Raw genomic sequence first — 9,257 nt, forward strand, 5'->3', positions numbered from 1 at the left:
GAGAATTATTATTTTTAGGTGAACTATTTCTTTAATAATTTTGATTGTTTTGCTCTGTTGTCTCTTTTGTGGGAAATGTGGTGATATTATATATGTCAAATTAGGAGCTGCAGTTGCTACAATTCTCAGTTGCCTCCGCTTCTGAGACCGTCAATCCACACATCTTATCAAGTGGCTCGCTTTGCATGATACCACCGAGATCCACACACAAATTAGCACGTGCCCCATTGAGAGTGAGAACCACTAATCGCAACCACGAGGAGGTTACCCCATGTGACTCTACCCTCCCTAGCAACCGGGCCAATTTGGTTGCTTAGGAGACCTGGCTGGAGTCTCTCAGAACACCCTGGATTCTAACTCACGTCTCCAGGGGTGATAGTCACAGCTACACAGGCACCCCCTCCCCCATAAATAATGAGATGTTGAATAAATGTGAAAACTGAACCGAAACAGGTGAAAGACATTACTAAGAAAAGATAAAAGCACACCCATGACCAACCAAAGACAAATATTTCCAAGTTTATTTCTAAATACAACAAAAGTCTCAACATAAATTAAATATGGAATAAAAAATGAAAATGAAACACTGAATGAGACCATTTTGTTATAGTATGATTCTGTATTTTTTTAGCTGAACAATATAATATAAAAAAAGATCAATTAATATATATATATATTCAGATTCCTGTCTTCTCCTCTACTAAAATCTAATGCAAAAAAACAAACAAATGAAAATCAGTATGTTTTGACTACATGACTGAACATCCAATCGCACTTGCTTCAGCACCAGCCGAGGCTTTGGGACCTTTGGCTTCTACCTCTACCACACTGGCTTCGAATCGTGCACAACTCACTCCTGCTTCTGCTTAGACTCCAGCCTTGGGAATTCTCTTTTCTGGTTCATTTTCACAATATGCATATGATCCAGATCCAGCATAGAGGCCTTCTGCTTTGGTGTTTACTGGTCTGTCCCAGGTATCAATTATGTTTATGATGTCCAGTACATCAGTACGAGCTGATGCAAGTGGGACTTTTGTTTTTTTACTTTCCACACTTTTGGTTGTCGACCTTTCCGTGACAATTCAGTGTAAAGTATATCGCATTCTTCATTTGCAGATAAGACAAATTAGCTTTAATGAAATGCTTTTAGCATGCAGGTCTATTTCAATATTGACACATTCAGAAATATAACACAAGCATGGCTTGATTTTACCTGTAATCATAAATGAAAAAACAAGTATTTTAAATTATTTTATTCATTGGTCTATCAGAATACTCAATTCTGGTTGGCTAGAATGCATGAGATATAACTGTTTAATGCACAGGTTTTTCCAGTCATATTCAAACATCATTCTATATTAATGCATCTACTCAAGTGTCCTCAATAATGAGACATTGCGATAGTTTAAATGCCTCTGTTCAAACAGTATCAATGGCGTCTTTCAGTGTCCGGCCAGATGAGGATGGGGTGAGTACTTCACCCTGGTGCATAATCATTAGATATGGATTATTAAAATAAATAAAATAATTAGGGCTGTCAATTGAATAAACGCAATTAATCATGTCCCCGTAAAAGCAATTGAAGCTTGAAGTACCACCTGTTTTCAGCAGTGGGCAGTAAACGAAACTCCAGCTGTATAGGCTACAAATCAATGCAGGGATCTCCGAATGCAGGGTTCTCGAAACGTGTTTTTCTAAGTTTCTACTACATTTAATTTGACACAGTGAGCTAAAACACTGCGTATATGATGCAACGCAACCGAAGTGAGATGCTCTAAAAGCATCCATCTGATGCATGTGTACATCGACACATACTTAGAAAAGCACTTAATATATCTGTCTCGGACAGATTGACGAAATTAATTGCAAAATGCATTGCTGTGGACTATAAGTCAATGCTATGTTAAGTGTTCGATTTGGGATGATAGATAGATTGAGATTCTTTAATATTGATTCTTTTATACTGTTCTTTTTTATACTTCTGCGGCTCTACCATAGGATAGAGCGTAAAAGCGCAGTCGAAATTCTGCCGGCAAAGTAAATTAATCTCAATGGGAATCCACACAACGGGGAATTTCACGCAATAGACTTCGGGTGGCAAAGAATTTCCCCTCGCAAATTTCTCGTGATGTTCAATTTTGGTACACTTTGACAGGCGAATTCGCAGCGTTGACCAGTAGGAAGTGGCTGGTTAAATGTGACCGCACCTTAAAGCCCAAAGTATACTTTGTTCAGACGCGAATGTCTAGGTGTCCCAATACACAAATTTCATCATCAGCAGAGAGCTCGAGCACTGAATACGCTCAGCCCAATTTTTCTAACCACGTCTACTCTGAATGCGCAGAATGCGCATGTGCCTGAAATTATTTGCAGTAATTAGTGGGTCCACCAGGTGTCAGCACTCACAGTTGAGCCGTTGTTGTCAAGAAGAAGCGCAAGAAGATGTAATCGCCATTACACAACAGAAGACGAAGCTGGAAATAACAACAGTGGATGTGCAGATCAAGAACACGTGTGTAAAGAGGTCAGAAGATATACCTGCATTTGTTTAAATCAAGTCTCCTAAAGAGAAATAGTCCAGTCTCTCATAGCAGTCGTAGCGTGCATGCGCCAACCGCCTGTTTATGTGCGCACAGTCAAATGAAGTATACTTTGAAGTCTGACCGAAGTATACTTTGAGCTTAACAGTCAACTAGACGTCTCTTATAAAACAGCAATTTTATCATAAGTAATCTCCACACAAAGTTCATTCCAAAAGGATTGTTTTATATAAAACGTGTTGAAGACTAGCAGACAGCGGTCAATTCATTGATGAGCTGTTTCCTCACAAAAGCAGTTTATTCAGCATACTGAGGCATCTCCTCCACAGACATCCATTCAAAAAGAACGGCCTCTTGTCTCCTTGCCAGTGTACTGCCTAATTATGCTTTGTTTTGCTAAACGTGTAGGCTTGGTAGAGGGGCTCTGACGATACTACACTTTGAAAATTCATACACTACATGGCTGAGTACATTATGACACAGCTTAGATCTGATCTGATGACTTGTAGATAAAATTAACTGTTATCTTTATTCTTCCAGTCGAACTTTATGCTGCAAAAATCAATCATAGCTTCAACTTTTCAATGCTGGCAAGTGACGATGATATAAGCAGGATAATGCACAGCTAGGTGTGCATCAAATGATTTTACAGGTGAAAAAATTCCCTTTGGAGAAATATTTCTTTGACTACTTGATGTCACTTTCCATTTTTGGTCTCTCAGTGGGATCAAATCCTCCACAATTTTGGCATGTTTTTGAACAATGTGCTGATTTCTCAGACGGTCCCTTCCCAGAGAGCACACGTACGTCTCCGAGATGTCTGCTTCAGATCATTTCATCTGGAAAGCATCACATTCTAAATAACATCTGTTAAACATCTTACAAAGATCAGATCTACAAACATTCTTAATCATAAACGTTTCAAAGACATCTGAAAGCAACTTTACAGAGAGTGACCCCCTTGGAACAGCCTCTGGTTTAGTTCATGCTCGATAAGGAGCTACGTTTTAGTTTCACTCACTCACTTTATTCGGTGTTTCCATGACGCGGTACACTACAGGAAACTCCACCCACCCGAAGACCCAGGTTCGGTGTGGGGCTACAGTTGCAACACGCCATGCATTTTTGTCTCTGCTCATCTGCGTGCATGTTTTCAATGTCAACAAATGCCATCATCAGCCAACTAACAAAGGATAATGCATCTATGTGAACTTCTGCAGTTAATCCAGGGTGAACAAAGACATTAGTCATTAATCTTACAGTTCTTAGAAAATATTTGTTTAAACACTGACCCTTAACACTTAATTTTAAACCATGACTTGCACTGCACACAGATAACTAATACTGGCATTATATTCATGATGTTTAGCCAAGGTTATTTTTCTCCATTAATCAACATCTTATTGAGTTTTGTGTTCCTTGCCACAGTCACCTTCGGCTTGCTCACTGGGGTTATAAACACAATTATTATTTAATTATTTATATTTATACACAATTTACAATCATATTTAATCAAACTACACAATGATGACTCTAAGACATTATAGATATTACAGTTTCATTTTCTGTTAATGCATGATTTTCTGTAAAGCTGCTTAGAAAATGATGTGTGCAGTGAAAAGCGCTATACAAATAAAAATGATGACTTAACTTGGCTTCATGCCCTTATAATATTCAAGTTTTTTTCCTCATTTTTTTTTAAATGTTTTTGTTTAAATTTAATATTGCTTTAATTTTTATATGCATATAGGCCTGTAGCATTTTAATATACTGTCAGAATAGCTGCTCTATCTAGAATGAAGTTTTAGCAATGTTAGTAAATATAGGCTAACTATTAAAATGCATGCACTCACCACTGTCAACACGTCCATGATGCTGTAACTGTCTGTTTTCACTCATTTTTCTTGTGTAGCCTAATAACTGGATGTCACAAGGTTAAAAAGTCTCAGTAGATTTTGGTCAAGCCCTTCAGAAGTACTGCGTATATCAAGCAGTTTGACTTTATACACTTCGTGGCTGGGAAAGTATGTTGTTTCCTTTATTAACGACTTCCTTGCATGGAGTGGAAAAAAGGATGCTTACTATAGAAACCAGTGTATAGTGGGATTGTTCACCTGAAAATTAAAATGATCATTCAGCCCCCTAAATGAGTTGAAAGTGAAAATAAAGAAGTGTCTGACCTTAAATCTTAATGGGGTCAGACTAAAGGGGCTGAATGTTTGGGACTTTCCTCAAGTTTTCATATCTGTAAGTGGTTTCCTTGCATGAAGTAAGAATTGAATGTGATTATTGGAAACAGAACACTCAGTGACCATGTTTACATATGTAATTGGTCCTGCTTGATCCACTCTGAGCAAGATTTGAACCCAGGTCTCTCCGGCATGGGAGGCGAGCACACTAACGAGGAGGCTAAGGCCCCTAATGTCAAAGGGATAAGCTCCGGCAGGTAAGATCCTAAACAGAACTGGCCTGAGTGTATTTTGCTACCTGGGTTATCACCCCTTATTTTAGATACAGTTCCTATTTATTGTTATTTACACAGGGCAAATATACTATTTATTAAATCTACTTTTATTATATATTGTATTTTAATAGGGATATAATTTATTACAGCTGACAGTTACGTGAACAAACAAGGTTTGAACATCAACCGTAACAAGATCAGATTGAAGTTCACGGCTTTTTAACACTTGTATGTACAAATACGAAGGCTGTTTATTGGATAATACAGGTAAACGTCATATTATGCGACTACACATCACTTTACGGAGAGCTTACGACCTACTAGTTAAGTCTTGCCTTAAGAACAGGTGGTGCAACCAAATTAAGCACTGACTTAGTTACAAACTAACTAGTAGTTTGTAAGCCCTTAGTGTGAATTTATGTCCCAATTAATTATATATATATAATTAAATTACTAATATTGCCAACTGCTAGGTTTCACATTTAAACAATTATGTGGCCAGCTTTTGGTTCTTTTTTTTATTTTTTATTTCACAAGATCAAAGAGCACACAAAATATTTTTCTCTGTATTTTATTTTTTGATCTGAACAGCAATGGTCATAATGGCTTGTTCCACATTAGCTCTTCACACTCGTCCCCAGGAGTGGGATGCCTAGAGTCTGCAAAATTTGAAAGAGAAAACAAATTGATCTTACATTTGAATTAGTTGTTTTTATAGTTCAACAATATTTCTACTACTAGTATTACTAACGCTGCTTTAAAACTGGATACAGATTTTATTTATTAAAAAAATAAAACAACACTTTCCTGTTTTTGACCTCTGGTCCTCTGCTAAAAATATTACATTCAAAGATAATACATACCTGTTTGACTACATGACTGAACATGAGACTTCCGAACCAAATAGAGACACACTGGTTTCTTCACCCAATTTGATTCCAGTTCCCAGGAATTTTACCTCCAAACCTTCAGGTCCAACAGATGCACCCGTGTCAGCTGCAAGTCCCAGTTTAACACCCAATGGGCCAGCTTTGGCTGACACGCTGCCAACCTCGGCCTGAACCATTGCTTTAGCTCCAAACACACTTGCTCCAGCACCAGCCGAGGCGTTGGGACCCTTGGCTTCTGCCTCTAACACACTGAGTCCAGCTCGGGCACAACCCACTCCTGCTTCTGCATGAGCTCCAACTCCAAGCACACTTGCTTCAGCACTAGCCGAGGCGTTGGGACCCTTGGCTTCTGCCTCTAACACACTGAGTTCAGCTCGAACACGACCCACTCCTGCTTCGGCATAAGCTCCAGCCTTGGGAATTCCGTTCGCTTCTGCATATGTTCCAGATCCAGAATAGATGCCTTCTACCACGAACTTTTCTGGTCTGTCAATTGTGTTAATCATATTTATGGTGTCCAGGATTAAACTATCTGGTGCAAACGTTTTAGTAACTTCCATTTCTTTTTTCAATAATTTCTTATTTATCTCACTTCTTCATCTGCAGATAAGACAAATTAGCTTTAATGAAATGCTAATAACATGCAGGACTATTTCAAAAAAGAGACAGACATTTAGAAAAATAACACAAGTGTGACTTGAATTTCTCGTCATCGGCAGGGCACGTTGTAACATGACCATTTGACAGCCTAAAATCCCCCTCTAACAATTGTGGGGAATTACATAGCTGACTGTATGGAATTGCAGTTTGTTTTAATAGAGGCACCTTGAAACACAGTGTTACAATGTGCCCTGTCTGCACAACTGAGATTTAAACATGTCTAGTCACTTATGCTGGCTTTACATTGGCATTACAAGTAAAATATTACATTTTGAAATACCAGTGTGTTCAAAAAAATGTTTAAACCATGCATGTTACAACTAGCCCCTGTGTTGCCCACTGAATTAGGAATTCAAGCATATTGCAGAATAAAAATAACACTCATGGAATATAACAATGCTCCACACAGTTACACAAGGTTACAATTAAACAAGACATGCACATTTTGCACTTTTGCATGATGGGTACTTAACCAGTGGTATAACTGCTATTTTAAGCAGAATTGTGTGAAGGTTGTTATTTCTGTATTGGTGTAATTTGTTCTGGGATTTGTTTGGCTTATAATCCTCTAAACAGACTGGCTCTTTCGTTATTACAGAAGGATTGATTTTTGCTCTTCTTTTGCATGTGATTCTAATGTTGTTTGAAATCAGAAATCTGCTTCAGGCAGAATCTTAATTATGTTGCAAAATCCACTGAAATTCCTCACACAGGATTCGATGTGTATGATCATATACAGTGTGAAACAGCAAATACAAATGGCTGCATAATAAATAAAAGCCTAAATGTAAAAGTTGAGCAATTTCAGTAAATTAAATGCACTTACTTGTTTTCACTCCTTGTATTGTTATTGGGTTTCACAAGTCTCAACGGATTAATAGTTATCATTGCGTATGCTGCATACCCTGTTTTGCAGCACTGATCCAACTTCTTTTAAATCAGCCCTTCTGAAGTACCACGTGCATCAAGCAGTTTCACTTTATACTCTTCGTGGCTGGGAAAGTATGTTGTTTCTTTTATTAACGACTTCCTTGCATGGAGTGGGAAAAAAAAGAATGTTTGCTATAGAAACCAGTGTATAGTGGGATTGTTCACCTGAAAATTTAAATGATCATTCAAAATTATCATTGCCACCTCATATCACAAAGCAAAAAGTTTTTTGTTTTTTTTAACTGTAAATTTAACAGGATTTTAATTAGACTCCACAGTTTCTAATGTACCCTTGCCTGGAATAATATGATCAATCAGAGGTAATGAATAACATTATTTAGAAGAGTCAGCCAACATTATGTTGTTCTAAATAATGTTTATATTTAGTCCCTACAGTCTAGGTACACTTAGTTAATGTCACATAGTTAGTCAGAAAACTAAGGTCCCAGAAGACATGCCCAATGCTCTGTCAATGCTGTGCCATTAGTGTGTACTAACACTGATCCCAAATCTGTGGCAACTAGGACATTAGTAATCTACTAAAGTCAATAATTTCAGAATACGTCAGAATAGAATCACGTTTAACAATTAATTAGTCAGGTAAATATTTACCATGCAGTTACATAAGTACATATCACTTACATAATAAATGAGTCATTTTACACTTGCTACCTCATATCACAAAGCAAAAAATAAAGTCAAAAGAGAAAGCGAAAATAAAGAAGTGTCTGACCTTAAATCTTAACGGGGTCAGACTAAAGGGGCTGAATGTTTGGGACTTTCCTCAAGTGTTCTTATCTGTAAGCGGTTCCCTTGCATGAAGTAAGAATTGAATGTGATTACAGGAAACAGAACACTCGGTGAATAGCTCATAAAAGACAAGATTAAACAGGTCCTTTCAAATACTTTCCAAGCATAGTCATCATCATAAAAGAACCTGCATCGGAAAGGCTCCTTGTTTTTTTAATTCTTTCTCATCAGTCTTTATAAAATAAGTTTTTAAAAGACAAGATTAAACAGGTAACAGGCGGTTCTAGGGTCAGTTTATCTTCAGGGCTTAGCACAGACCTCCATGGATAGGGGAGAGCAGGGGCCGGTTACATAAGTTACAACATCACCTTGTTGTGGCGTTTGTGCCAAACTAAATATTTGAGCATTGCACCATTGAAGAAGGTAGCGGTAATGCACTATTCTGGTGTTTGCAAGCAGCCATAAAACAAGAAGACGACGAACAGAGAATGTCGTAGCCGTTGCGTCCGCAGCTGTTGCTTAAAGTCCCTATTCAGCTTATTACAAGTCTACTTGCCAAACAAACAAAAAATTGGACATGAAACAGATTTGAAATTATGTAATTATGTGAGAAGAAATAAATCACTGAACAGCTGAAATCAATATCTGGTTTGCATCGGAGTTCTGTTGGTGTTCTGTAACTGCTCACTATGCATCTTACTACAAGACTACTTGCCAAATAAATAAATGTACATGAAACATTGATTTGACTTTAAATTATTTTATTAACTTACTTGCAGAGATTGCAGAGTGCTACATGAAGCAGGAGATGGCTCGCAGTACCCAGATGAGCGGTCTGATACGTTGAGCTGCAATTGTTACAGAGATGCACCATTGACCAATCAGAATCGAGTATTTCAGCATTTATTCATCAATCAGATGTGGTTCCTGCTTTGCTGTTGCAGTGACACTGTTGTTGTGCTGTCGCCAGTAAACAAATGTTGATATATTTTAGACGTTAACATTGCCTCTGAGTCCAATACA

The 9,257-nt window shown here is 37.7% G+C and overlaps 1 long non-coding RNA gene across 7 annotated transcripts; it reads right to left on the reverse strand.

Annotated features, from left to right (window-relative positions):
* Nucleotides 1–5,513: 5,513 nt before the first annotated feature.
* On the reverse strand, nt 5,514–9,022 carry LOC127444630 (uncharacterized). 7 transcript variants are annotated; one of them, XR_007897863.1, is made up of 4 exons: nt 9,008–9,022; nt 7,381–7,584; nt 5,868–6,494; nt 5,514–5,663 (listed from the first exon to the last, which is right to left on the reverse strand). It is a non-coding gene; the product is annotated as an uncharacterized LOC127444630 (long non-coding RNA). The 7 variants fall into 7 exon arrangements; XR_007897859.1 differs by lacking the exon at nt 9,008–9,022 and adding an exon at nt 8,218–8,337 and having other exon boundaries at nt 7,381–7,649; XR_007897860.1 differs by lacking the exon at nt 9,008–9,022 and adding an exon at nt 8,218–8,317.
* Nucleotides 9,023–9,257: the final 235 nt, after the last annotated feature.

The sequence above is a fragment of the Myxocyprinus asiaticus genome, chromosome 8, assembly GCF_019703515.2.
Source record: "Myxocyprinus asiaticus isolate MX2 ecotype Aquarium Trade chromosome 8, UBuf_Myxa_2, whole genome shotgun sequence".
Taxonomy (NCBI): Eukaryota; Metazoa; Chordata; class Actinopteri; order Cypriniformes; family Catostomidae; genus Myxocyprinus; species Myxocyprinus asiaticus.